Here is a 14,554-nt window from a genome sequence, read left to right as displayed (position 1 = left end):
CCCTTCCTCAGAGAGACAGCTTAGCACTGAGTGCCAGTCAACCTCCGCTGCCCGGCCATTCACCCCCCTGTCCAAGCACACACACACACAGACATGAATTTGATAGGCTTTTTGCTACAGATCGCTCACAATTTAGGAAATGGGGGGGAAAAAAAGAAAATATTTTTTTTGTGATCAGAGCACAAGCCACATTGTGATAGGTCTATCTCACTGTTTCAACAAAGTGGACTGAAAGGCATCTGGACAGCAAATTCATCAGCATTAGTTGAATGGAGGAACAAGCTCATACAGCATTACATGGCTGACAGGGAAGATGAATACAGGCAACCCTGCGCATCGAGGATCCTTGCAGACCCTCAGTCACGGCCTGTGGTAAAGACTGAGGGATGGGGGGAGAGGTTGTGCAGATAACACATCACAGCCTGTCTGCGTCCCATATTACGCCGCTGTCCTGGAGAGTGTCTGGGACAATACTGTGTAAGCTGCCGGAGCGCTGTTGACATCGTGGACAAACCTCCACGGTGTCAGGCAGTCACTCACACTTCGGCTTGGTGTCTGTCATCATGCTCAAACAGTCGGGCACCGACACCTTTTCACGTGAATGAAGATTCTCCAGTGACTGATAAAAAATAGTGGATGGCCTTTAAGGAATGTAAAACACACATGTGCACACACACACGGATAGAATAGCAGCTCTCTTCAAAGGCAGAGACTTATAATTTGCAATAATGGCACACCTTTAGCTCTCGTAGTGGAAATTACAGGAAAAAGCCGATCTGAAATATCCTTTTAACTGGCAGAAACACATCCATTGTAGACAGAAGTCTTGTTTACTTGGTAAAATGGCATCAATTAGGAGGGGATGGCAAAATTAGCATATTCTCTTAATGGACTGGCCTTTCTTGTGCAGCTCTCTCACACTGATTGTATGGAAGGGACATGTTAAGGGAGAGTGAGAAAAGGTCAGATGTCTGTACCGTTCAGGTGATCATATTTTTCACCAAACAGTTGTGCATTCTCTATGGCTATTGTCATGTTATATCACAGCTGAGAGCAGCAACACTGCAAGCAGAGAATTTTCATTTGAAATTATTGTGGAAAACAAGTCACTCATTTTGATGCTTCTTTGACAGTAGACACATATTAATTTCTACTCTACTTTAAACGTTTTATTTATCTTTATCAAATGAAAAAGATGGAGGCAATCTGGTTCACTTATTTACCCGATTGCAATTTTGAAATCATCAAAATATGCTTCATTCTGGGCAAAACATTATATATTTGAAGTGGGGCTCCCCTCCTCTTCAGCAAAGCTGCAGATTACAAATTCTCTTCCCTTACTCCCCCCATTGTCCCTCGTGTCTCTACTCCCACCGCCCCAAATTGACTGGTCTTGCACAGTTGCAGCTGAACAAGAAAGGAATTGCTAGTGTCAAGACACAGTTTACAAATATGACATCTCCTCTGGTATGGCTGGAAATATGAAATATTGATTTATGTGCAGTAAAAGGTCTTATAAAAATGATCACATACACATGAGGGATTAATGCGCAGAAGATCAATAGAAATTTCATTCTTGACACTAGACTGTCACCTATGGTGAAATGCTAAAATAAAGAAATCAATATTATCTATGAAATGTCAAATTTATTATAATTATGTGGATGAAAGCTGGCCAAGTGGCTCCCAGGGGGCTGAGAGGGATAGGTTACCACTCTCAAGCATCCCTCATGTCCTTCCTTCTCATGCTGCCAATTTTGAGAGCAATATTGGTGTAAAGGGTTTTCACCCGTTATGTATAGCATTCTCGAAACATATTCCTCCTGGAATATTTAACTGAAGAGAGACTGACAATGGACAGCGCTGCAGTTCATAGCCCAAAGGTTGTGTAGTTAACAGCTGTTAGCTTTGGCACAAATTCTAGCTCCTGCCCTCTCGATTGAAACTCGTTTGGCAACTGCTTCTGACATGGATAAATCACGTGCCACTAAAGGATGACTTATCAGTCGGTTTTCTTGTTCGGACACGGTCAATATTGTTTTGTTTTAACCCTGACGTTTTCAACTAGGAAAATAAATCATTTTGTAAAAGTATGATTTAGAGAATTATTTCCTGAAAAATTATCAACTCCATTAGTGATTAAATTATTGTACAAACCTCCCTTAGTTGTTTGAGTGCTGTTTGACTTTTGCAAACATCCCTCATTGTTTTATTTGCAATTACATTTAAACTAAAAGCTATTTGTGTTCATTCACTTGTTTTCCGTGTCTAATTAATATCTTTTGAATGTATGGCAATCAATTTATTCAATCAATGGTGGGTAGAGCCTCTGGCCTTCTAAAGGTCACTTTGATATGGAATGGGAAATCATCAGAGGCAGATCACATAGGAGCAAACAGGTAATTTGAATAAGGCAGGCCAACTTTCTATATCTGATACGTTTAAAAACAAAGGAAAATTATTTTCATTTCTTTCTTCCCATTTTGAGCTCTTTTTCTGGTTAGCACCAGAGGCCTATTGTATACTCAAGAGTGTGGCAGCTGTGTAATCCCTTTAACAACCAACGGGGCTATTAAATGAACCAGCAGTGCAGCTGCAAATAGCCAATAAAGCCAGCACAATATCATCCCTATTAAACAGTAATCTTGGCAGGCCTAAGAAGTTCTCTGAAAAATGGGGAGAAAACCATAACAAAATGTAATCAAGCAAAACACGAGAGGTTTTCCTCGGCAAAACAATTTTCACTGTGGCAGACATGAAAGGTGCTCAGCAACCGCACTCCAGGCTCAGAGAAGTTCTCAGCCGCTTCAGGTGACTGCCTTATCACAAATACAGAGGCACACACAGAAGCGGCCTGTCAATCGAACCAATTTATCTCCACAGATATTAATGGAGAAAGGGAAACAGGGCGAAAAAAAAAACAAATTGTGTAGTTACATTTTAAAAGTGACCAAATCGAATTCATAAGATCACAATTTGAGAGATAGAACCAGTTTATTTCTCTTCCCTTTCACCGGCTTATGTGCTCTGTCAGATGAAAGCGGAGCACAGAGCTGCTGTTGATGGAGCCTTTGAGCCTGGGAGAGGAGGCAACGCAGCCTCTTGAAGGGGTGCCGGGACAGCGATAACCAGGGAGGCTGCAGGAGCTCCATTCGCTGCTGAGAGAAGGTGTTCCAACTTATCAGAGTCTGCACGCGAGGAATGATTACCCCCTCTGCCGGACCGATTACTGCTGCCTCTCTGGGTCAAAAGCAGGCCAGGATGAAAGAGAGAACTGAAGCCTCCTATCCTGCCTCCAATCATCCATTAGCACTCAGAGTGAGGGGCTTGTCTCCTCCACACCCCTCCTCCCCTCACACCTCTCTCCAGCACGGGGCTTGTCAGTCTGATGCATACGAAATCGAGGGACATAATCACCGGCGGGACTCTTGCTCACACCGATGTCATGGAGAGCCTGGAGGGCCCACACACGCAATTTGTGGATTTGAGTATAAACACTTCCTTGACATATTATTTATTAATTTACTGCAGTTTGCTTAAGAATAACTCTCATCGTTTGCAGCATAAGGGAATGTGTTTACACTACTTATATATGACATCAACGCTGATCCACCCACATAGATAACAATGCCAGACAGCCCAGTTTGCATAAAACAAAAGAGACACACAGACTGCCAAGCACATTATTTTTCTCCACCTCTTGTCAGTAGAATGTAGTAATTTTTGAAAACCATAAAAATTTACTCAACATGCTATTCTTATGAGCTCTATTCTGCTCAGGAAATATGCGCCTCTACAAAAGACATTTACATTTTCCACTAAGTACTTAAACTAACCAAATCAGCTATTCTTAGTCCTGCAACTTCAAACCTGGAGTATTTACATTGTGTTTGATTCATTCTGTATCAACTTGTTGTTCTGGATGGACCATGGGCCAGTTAAACACAGCTGACCACTCTCACCTCTTCCTGTAACAGCACAACTCCTCAGATTAAGGTCAGCACTCAGCCTAGTGTTACATTTCCGTCTCCAAACCAACTCTTGCGAGGATCTCCCTTCAAAAGTAGTAAAATTCCCCATTTCAGTGAATAGGACAGTGCATGTCTTTTACCATGGCTATGTGGTGCTAAAAATGTTAAACATGTGATTCCCGTGCTGAACCTGTTTGGTAACGTGAGGTATTAAGAGACAAGCTTTGTAAAGCTGAGACACATCAAGCTCTCTGACACATGAGCCAATCACAGATGTAAACTATAATAATAGTGCTGCATTCAAAGCAATATGCATAGAACTTATTTGCACCTAAAATTGTTAGATATTCGTTCAAAATTCTAGTTGCTTCGGCCCTTTTTTTAGTTGAAGCAAATAAAACATGTTTTTTTATTATTTTACTTAGCTTTGATGTGTTGGCATATTTTAAGGATTAAATAATCCTGACAAGAGATCCTAAAAAATCTGTATGAATACAGAAAAGTCAATCTGTAAAGTTAGTCATCTTAAAATATGGAAAACTACTTGGGAAATCTGTACTGGACTAAAAATACTGGAAAGGATAATTTGCTGTCCACAAAATAAATTGATTAAAGACAAAAAAATGTAAGTTAGAGATTAAACTTGTGGTTTTACAGTCTAATAAATATTAGGGTCTAAATTGCTTTTCACCGGATGCATTTGAATATTGACTTAACAGTTATACAACATATATATATATATATATTCAAACCATTTATCCATTTTAGGAAGTTTGGCTTCTTTAAACAAGATCCCTGAATTAAGGAGGTTGATGCTGGAGCCATTCCATTGCTTCGATTATACCGTTTTTGTTTTTTCAGATTTGTTTAGGCGTTTGGCATTCTCAGAGCGAAATTTACATTTTTGACAAATAGTCTCCAAGGGACTCCTTTTGTTGTTCTCCAAATCATAAAAAAAAAAAAAATCATTTTCAGACATGTCTATGTACACAAACAACTATCTTGTAGTCTATTAAAAAAGGAAATATGTCTAAAATAAAGCCATGTAAAGATGATAACAATAACAGTAATAAAAAAACACATAATAAATAACTGTGTTTTCATTGAAAAACAAAAGTTCAGTCCAGTTTAGATGTCTTCATCAGTTATCCTGCACTTTCTGTCAAATTACCAGAACTCGCATCTCCCATGCTCCTGTCCCTCTAGACTCTCTCTGTTGCTGTGCTGCACTGCTTTAATAAATGTGGGGAACAATAATGCCCCACCACCCACCCTCCTCTTTTGAATAATGAAGCAGAATGCACACAAACATAGAAAAAAAATGCAAAATTGGGGCACATAAAGGGACATGTGAAGGTAAAATGGAACAATGTGTTCATATTTTAAATAAAAACATTAAAAGAACTACGGAAAATAAAAGTAATTGCAAATGAAAAAGTAAATAATGATGCTGTGAGTTTAGATTTCAACAGACGACAGTACTATTGGGACATTCCTGTTGTGTTGATTTTAGAAAAACTTAATTTTTGTTAACAGTTTTTTTTTCTGTGAAGGTATTTTTCATATTGAAATAAATAGAAGGCATGAACAAACCTCAATTGAATGCAAGTTTAACAGGTCACACAACTCTGCAACCCATTCAAACAAAGAGGAGACTTCACTATAGATCAGCTGAAACGCTGTTTTCAATAAACCAAAGCATCTTGTCTTGTCCTTTTCACACGGTTCCAATGAATTATGTATCTGCAGTGATTTATGGTATGCCAACATGTACGCTCTTCTTTTCCTGCAGTGTAGAATCCTACATGGATTTTTCACAGGGAGCCAACTGGGAAAACCAAAATTGTTCAATTTAAGGAAGTAATTAAAACTGTCCCCAATCAATATTTTTCTTGAATGGGACTCTGGTGGGGGTTTAAAGCCTCACATCCCCCCACAATACGTTCAGTCCTTCGTCCTCTTATTGACAGCTGTTTGGCTTCTTCAAATAAACCCTAAACATGAGCAAGCTGTTCCCACTCAGGGATAAAACATGATATGAGATGTGCATAATCAAATGACCCTTGTCTGCGGGCCAGTACAAGTTCAATCAATTAAGAGTGAGTTCTTTTACTTGTGTGAATTTCTTATTTAACTATTAAAAAAAAGAAAAAGAGAGAAAAAAAGATGAGAAGTAGGTAATATTAATTGTCATTTCATAATTGTTTCACTGCTAAGTCATTCAAATTTGGAATGCCAAAATCTCATGAATAATCAGCAGTTGAGCTCACTTGTATTGTGATATTCATTGAAATAATTACTTTGACATTCTCACTTCACTTGTAAGGGATTGGAAAAAGACAGTTTCACTCTTTAAGGAAACTTGAGGAAAAACCTTTAAAAAAATCAAATATCTTTATTTCATTTTGAATATCTTACATTTGCATCATAGAAAATTGTTTATTTCCTTATGTCCTCCAATACCGAAAATAAACAAATGTGTTTTTTGTTTGAAAGAAATCAGAACATTTCTTGTGAAGGATGTGTTGTGATGCCCACCTCAGTGTTAGACAGAGACAGCTGGAAAAAAATTACCCCCAAAATTGCTTCCATTTATTAAAAGTGTAACAACACGAATTATTAGCAGGAAAATCTAGAAGCTAATAAATCAAAACTTTTAAAGGTAATGCATTGCAAGAACTAAAAATAATTAAAATTGATTGGACACCATAAATGACAAGAATTATGGTAAGAATTATGATTTACCAGTACATGGATATTGTTTCGTATAAAAGGCTTAAGAATAGCATGGTATAGGCCCTTTAAGTAAAATGAAGCTGCTACTCAGAATTGACTTTATTTTAATTTTTTTTGCTCTTTATTGTAATCTTAAACTCCAGGCATCTAGCTTAACTTAAAATAGTTTGTCAAAAGCATTAAAGTTATATTTTTCAAAGCAAAACAGATAATTTATTACTTCATTCTGGGAATAAAGTGCTCCTTTTTATTAACAAGTAAGGGACACTAATGCAAATGTGACATGCACAGAGCTATGTGAAGTTAAAAAAAAACACTTATTTGAATTAAAGAGAGACTACATTTTTTTTTACAGCATTCGGAATTCATACAACACAACTGGTGCTTTCTATAGCTGAGTTTTCTGCTTTTATAGTTTCATGCTAAAGTAAACAAACTGGAAATTCTGACTTTTCCCCTTTTTCAGGTAATAATAATTCTTAGCAAAACTAATACTTTGACGGTCTTCTAAAAATGCAATTAATTCACTTCTATTTTTAACTCTTGTTTGCCTTTTTCTAAATAATATTGTGTCCTGATCTAATACATCAGTTGTCATTTTGAGAGAAAAATAGCAAAAAACAACAATTAAGTTTTAGGTAGTCTTTGCCAGATTCTCACTTGTCTGTGTCAGCTCGCGAGAACCCACTCGTTTTTTGTGGGTTGGGAGAGGTGCTCAGAGCGCAGGTTTTTAGAGGAATGCTCAGAAATGCGTGAATGGATCTAAATATCGCTTTGAGTTTCTTTTATTTGGAGAAATGAACATTATAATAGACTTAAAAGGTCAAAAAGTGGATTTTGCATGGTATAGGCCCTTTAACAAAATCCTATAGAATTTAAGACAATCGGGTCATGTTTGGAAATAAGAACTTGTAATTAAATACTTTCACCGGGTAACTAAAAATACTGTCCAAATTAGTCAGTCAGAGTAAAAGTAAAATGCAGGCATATTTAAAAATCATCAAATATCTTTCATTACTCAAGCAAATTTAAACTTTTGAATTCTCCTGTCAGCAATTTTTAACGCTCATCCCTTGAGAGTGATGACAGACAATTTAGCTGCTTTATCACAGCTGTGTCAGTTTCTGTCAGTTGATGCCACTATTTGGTATACAGTGAGTGACTCTGAAAAGAGACCTTCAGTGATTGGAAATCTCTACATAAGCACACAATGTAGGTAAATCTAATCGAGGCAAATTGCATGCATTTTTAGGGATCATTAAGTTATTAGCAGCACAGGAGGGGGCAGAAAAACACTTGAAAAAATTCTCAGCTAATTGCAATCAATTTCTTTCTTTCATTGAAAATTTGGATGCCTTCTGGTATTTTGCTCTTCATAGATTTCATGTAAGGCCTCTCAGATCTTATGCAAAACGTCAAGTTTGATGAATCATAGAGTACAACAAAACATATTCCAATAATATATTTAATTCAAGAAGTAAAGATGTAGTCGGATTCGTTTTCATCTCAAAAAGTGAAATAGGACACTATAGTGGTGAAAATGTGTTTATTTCTTAAGAAAAGTGTTTGCCCCTTCATAAAAAGAAAGGATAAAAGGTAAAAGTTGGAGGATATCACTGTGCTGCCTCTGTGTTTCAGTCTGTCAGCTGAGTGTCAGGGATTTACTGTCATAAAGATAGTGAAGGCTCAAGAGCTGGTGCTTTCCAAGAATTAATCAGTTTAGGGTTTGTTCCTGAACATAAAATGTCAGACATTACCTCTCAACACTTGTAGGAGATTTCTTTGAGCCGAACAACACAATAATCCCACTCTTCACTTTTATTGAAGGTCAAAGTTGGTCAGTGAGCCAAGAAATACCATATCAGAGCTTCCTTCCTGCTTGATTGCTGCGAGTATAAATTATAGAATTAGTGTATTGATTGCAGAACATGGCCTCAAGCAATCACTTTTAAAACCATGACAAGATTATTTTATCCTACTTTTCCTGTATTACTATATGTTGTGTTTGAGTTATTCTCACAGCATGGGAAGTGACAGCCGGAATTTATTCAATGAAGTGGTGCAGTTAGGAAAGTCAGTGAGGCAAAAAGCATAGACGCGGCATGAAGGAAAGAGACAGCCTTCCTGCCTGCAAACCTGTCATCCTAAATAAAGAAAGATATTTTCCCAAATAGAGCGCTGATCAATACATTCATACAAACACAAGCGCATCATTTGTTAAGTGTAGCGTGATAAACTCACAGTGTTGCACGGGGGAAACTGCAGGCATGAAAAAAGACATCATAAATAAGAGATAACAGCCTCCCTGATGTTTGTGAGTTTAAGCGAGTGATAGCACGACTCCTATTGTTAAACATGTGGGGTTGTTGGCTGCACACATGTTGCATCAGGACCAATCCGGCTCATTTCAGACTTTTTTTGGGCTGACTGAAGTTGAAGGACGGACTGATATTTATGTAACCTAATTCAGAGTACGTACTGCACACATTATTACAAATAATGGCAAAAATTCATTTGTTATTCCGGTAATTCCATCATTTCCATCCAATGGTAAATGGCCTATACTTATATGGCGCATTACTACCGTCTTAAAACGCCCAAAGCACTTTACAGTCACTGTCCCATTCAACGCTGCCAAACTCTGGCGCCAACCTATAACCACCAGGAACAATGTTGTGTTCAGCGTCTTTCCCAAGGTCACTTCGACACAAAAGCGGGCAGGGCGGGAAGCGAACTGTCCGATCAGAAGGCGAACACTCTATATCTGGACCACGGGTGGAGTAATCCAGCTGTGCATACTGATGGGTCATGGAGCTTGGCCAAGCCGATGTAAAGGTTGCTTTGCTCAACAACTATAGATGTTTCAAAATAAAATAAAAAACTTGCTGTTTATGTATTTATATTTATATTTGTACTATGGAAGAATGACAGAAAATTAAGAAGTAACTTGTTGGGCAGCAGATAAAATGACAGGACATCACAGACCCAGACTCTGCCAGGGACACAAATATATATCACACACAGAAAATTGATCAGACCGTCACTAAAAAATACATTTTATGTTTCTAAAAAAATAAAAATAAATAAAAGTTTTACCTTACTGTGACTCATTTTCTTTTGCTGGAGGATCATCTGTTATGCTTTGACTAATGTGTCACACTTCATACTGATTTTTATAAATTTCTGGATCTCTTTCTAAATTATGAACTGGGAAGTGCATACAAATCTATATCGCATATTGTTTAGCTAAAAAAAAATCTTGCAAAAGCAATTTTACACTTTTTAAATTTTACAACTATAGTTGTTTATTTTTAGGTTCAATTTTGAAGATATGAAATTGGAAAATATTATTAAAAATCCTGAAACAAGCACATTTTTGCTTGTGTTTAGAACATCAATGAAACCATTTTTGTATTATCTAAATGGTTAAAAAATTATATTTAACAAGTTTGCACTTTAGTCATGCTGTCATTTGTGGTTTGTTGGGAGTCTAATCAATATAAAATGGTGTTCGAGATTGAGGCCCTGCGACGGTCCGCATGTGACAGACAAGTATCTGTGGTCTGTGTGGCATCAAAATGACAGGACCTTACACAAATAATCTGACACATTCTGATCGCGGCACAGTTCTGATCTTTCTGTCACACTGGGGATTAAAACAGAAACACGGGGCTAACAAGGGTCAGACATGAAATTTCAAGGAAGTGACACATGACAGGACAAACAATTAAGTGTCAGTACACTGACCTTGGGGCAACAGTTTTACAGCATGACCCTGTATGCATTAGTCATTTAAACTGGCTGCATGAAAGGGAGTTATGTGTGTGTGTTTTTGTAAGTGTGTGCTTCAGTCGGGGGGGATGTCTCACTGTTCTTTTTTGTCCAATGCCATGAGCCCAGTGTTGTTCATTGTTTAGTCATTATGATTAAAAGATGTACAGCACTATGGAAATTGGAGAGCTTGTGATTTGTCTTCATCTGCTCACCCTCCTACATCATTCGGGGGAAGCCTCGACTATAGCTCAGGCTATAACTGCAAAACGCACATCCCCATAATATATGAATATGCAAAGATCTAAATTTCCACCATCTAAACTATTGTGTCACTGGAGGAGAGTCGGGTTCCATCGAAGAAGCTGCACCTCAGATATCAAAGATGTAATTACTCATGTTGGGAACACAATGAGCAGATGAAAAAGCCATGTTCTGCTGAGTATTGCTTTTACAGCAGGCAGCCAAACAAGCCGTGGGCGCACTGTAATCAGTCAAAGCCCGTGGCTAATTCCTCAGGTGGTGAGGACTGCAGTCTTTTTAACTTAGAAATACAACTGTCCTTGTTTAGCCAAATCTGTGACCTGGAAATTCAAAAAAATTAGCAACACCAGTTCCAATGATAACAAAATGTAAACCTTTGTTTAAACACATATCGTAAATGTGTATTAAATACAATAAAATGAATTATACACCAATAGTTTTTAAGTTAAACTATTTCAGACTTAATTGTAATGCTTTAAAATGTCAAAATGTTTGAAAATTGTCAACAAAATTGACATTGAATGGGGTTTTTCCTCTACTAAAAAATAAAAATATTGGCTTTTTTTATTGAAATCTTTTACTTCTCAGAAAACTTTTTAATGATTGTGGCCACTGGCCAACCTGGTTTTCCTTCTTTGTAACAGCTGGTGATTCTTTCCTGTGATTCATGATAATCCACTTTTTATTATGAAGGCATACTGCTATGTTTTACACAACAAGGGATGAGAAAGTGATTAGTATTCTGGGAAAAAGGATGAAAAACAGGTTTTTAAGCAAAATGAAAAGCTTTGATGCAGTTTGCAGTACACAATTTATTGTTCCTTTACAACTAAAATAAAAAAGTAGTTTTTGTTTCTTAAAATAATCCTAAAACAAGTTTGAGAAAAGGAATAAATTAAATTAACAAAAATAGAGAAAAAATGAATAAAGATGTGAAAATATTACAGCTTAGTATGAATATTTTGTCTTAACCAAAGAACAGAAAAATACATGAACGTTTCAGGTGAAGAGCTAACACGCCAATGATGAAGTATAATCACTTTCCTTCGGACGACAGTTTAGCTTCTTTGATAATGCGCTTCTGTATGTAAATGAATATGAATTGACCCAGATCTGCTGCTGGGAAATTAATGTATTTCAGCACAAGGATAAGTTGTTAAAATACCAAACAAGCCCACCACCAACAAGGATGTAGCAGCAATATATTAGCATAAACATTACAACAAATTTTGTTCTTGCATTACACATTATCATTACTCTGATTTTGATAATGGTACTAATAAATTGTGAAACATGGTTCCTATTCATAAAAGAAGCTTGCACTATATGAAAAGAGTTGTATTAAAATGCAGATTTTGAAAAATAAAGTAAAATAAAGAATCACATTTACTTAGAGTTAAGCCCATATATAGTAAATAACATCATAAATGTGTGAAATACTTTTAATTTTCATGTGATTTAATTAATTATTTTTTTAATCTTCAAATGAATACTGTATCCCAATACTATGCATTGGCAATCTGGCTGTTGATTGTAGATTTTTCTTTGCCTGAATCTTGTAGAGAATTTGGAAAGAGACATTAACACAACCCCAAGAAATCCTGACAAATGTTATTCTAAATCAAAACCATACAAAGAAAAAAACAGCAGGCTTTACAAATGAAAACAAACCAAACAAACACAGAAGTTTAAGAAGCAGATAAGTGGGGTTATGACTGCAACAATATGAAGCTGGAAGGATGGCTGGATGGAAACAGGAGGCTGGGGACTCCTTTTTTTTTAAACTGCTCCTCCTGCAAACAGCATTATCTTGATTAAAGTTTAATTAAGGATCACATTTGGCTGTGCCTTTCATAGCGATCTACATGAACAGATTTCCGAGGGCTTAACTTTATCACTGGGAAAATCCTCCTTTATTACTTTCAACCTGTTGTAAAAGCTGTTGGCACAGAGGGACGGCTGCTTCATTCACTGGCCTTGTTTGCTGCTGGAAAAATCCTTCGTCTCAGGAGATCTCCCCACAGTGGTTCAATTTAATATCTGTCCTATCACTACAAGGCTGGGGCTCATTATTAATGATACTATTCATTAATTTCTTGTTGGGCTGATGTTATTTATTAAAATATTAAAGAAAGCTCCTGAGACACTCACATAATGAGGGATGTGTCCTCCTTCCATAACCCCACACCTCTATGGGTTTTGCCCCTCCTTCCTCTGTTGGATGGATGGTGGTTGGAATTACCCCACTCGGACGCTGCAAGCCCTCGCTCCCTCATTAGTTGTTCTCCAGGGCTGAGTGACACCATAAATCCGTTCTACACGTCCGCCAGTGGCAGCCATATACAAAAGCATGCAGCTCGCCTCGCCCTGTTAATGAGCCATTCCCATGCACGGGGAATTGACTAGTGTCCATCTACTATAACTGGACAGTATTTGGGGGGGGTTAAATTAGTGCCACAGTCTAGAGTCAGGGCACTGCATAACAGTTTCACTTCCTAATAAACTATCATGTCTTAAATTTGAATTTGAAATTGAACTTAAAAGCACTGCTCACTTCTTCTTTTTAAAAATCATTTTGCAATGATAGACTGTGTCAATTATCTGAGAAAAAAAGTGCACTTTCCTTTGAATAAATGTGCATTTTCATCAATCTAGAGACTTATACGGAACATTTGAGAAAAAAATGTATGTACTATGACTAAACACTTAATTTATTTTCAATAAAAAAATGTAAGGCAATCTAAAAAAAGGCATGGCATTGAACTTTTCAGAATTCCTCATGTTCAGTATTGACCTAGTCAACACTTAGTCCTTTTTAAAAATGTTTTACGCCATAAGAACCAAGACCTTCTGTCCTCAAGAGAAAATTAAGTGAGATATACCACAGACCAAGTGACCGACATAACACATTTCTGATGTTTTTCTGTTACACTGATGTCTCCTATGAATTAAAGACATTTAGTGATTGTAATTTTTTCCTTTTTAAGTAAAATGTAAGCATTTTGTCAAGTCAAAATGAAAGATAATATTTAAAGCATCAGGAACATCATGAATACATATGCGACAGTGCTTGTTGCAGCCTTTTTTTATTTAGGAGGGTTTTTTTCTGTTGTTTTAGCCACTCATATTTGGCATGACTTTATAGATTTATTGTATTTTACAGCTTGTGTAAAGTTTTCATGTTATGTTGTTGTTGTTTTTTTGCTGTTTGGTCTTTTGTCCCTGATCCCTCCAATCACTCCTGGTTTAGTGATCTTACCTGAGCAGACTGATCATTAGGGATGCACCCCATCCCTAACAAAGTGGCCACTGACTCCATCCAATCATCCAAAATTAGCCTCAGAAGAAAAGGTTTAAGTGACCGATTGAGGATGCTTGCGTTTCACAGCTTTCACAGCATAATATTAACATTTACACACACATTCAAGAATCCATTCATCATAATAATTAATCTGATCCATTTATTTTGCAAAGAAAATAACAAATTACAGTGGAAAATAATGATGTATCTCCACCATGTCATAGGGATTTAAGACTAAAGCAGTAATTAGACAGTTGGATTTTAAATAGTATACAGCAAGTGAGCAGCTGATGGCTCTACTGTTTCAATCAGATGATGTAATTAGAGACAAGCTGAGCACTGTTTCTGCTTGTTCAACTAATGAAGGTCTGGCTGGAGGGTGAGCAAAGCTTTTTAGAGATATGTAGATAATTAGGATTTTTTCTGGGGGTTAAAGTGCATGAGAAATTGTTTTTTCACTGGTCATTTGCAAATTATATCAAATAATTTTGCTGATTAAAAAAACCTACTA

The sequence above is a fragment of the Oryzias latipes genome, chromosome 21 (genome assembly GCF_053564925.1).
Source record: "Oryzias latipes strain Hd-rR chromosome 21, Olatipes_Hd-rR_3.1".
NCBI lineage: Eukaryota > Metazoa > Chordata > Actinopteri > Beloniformes > Adrianichthyidae > Oryzias > Oryzias latipes.
The sequence above is the reverse complement of the archived record's forward strand: the minus strand, read 5'-3'. Positions refer to the sequence as shown.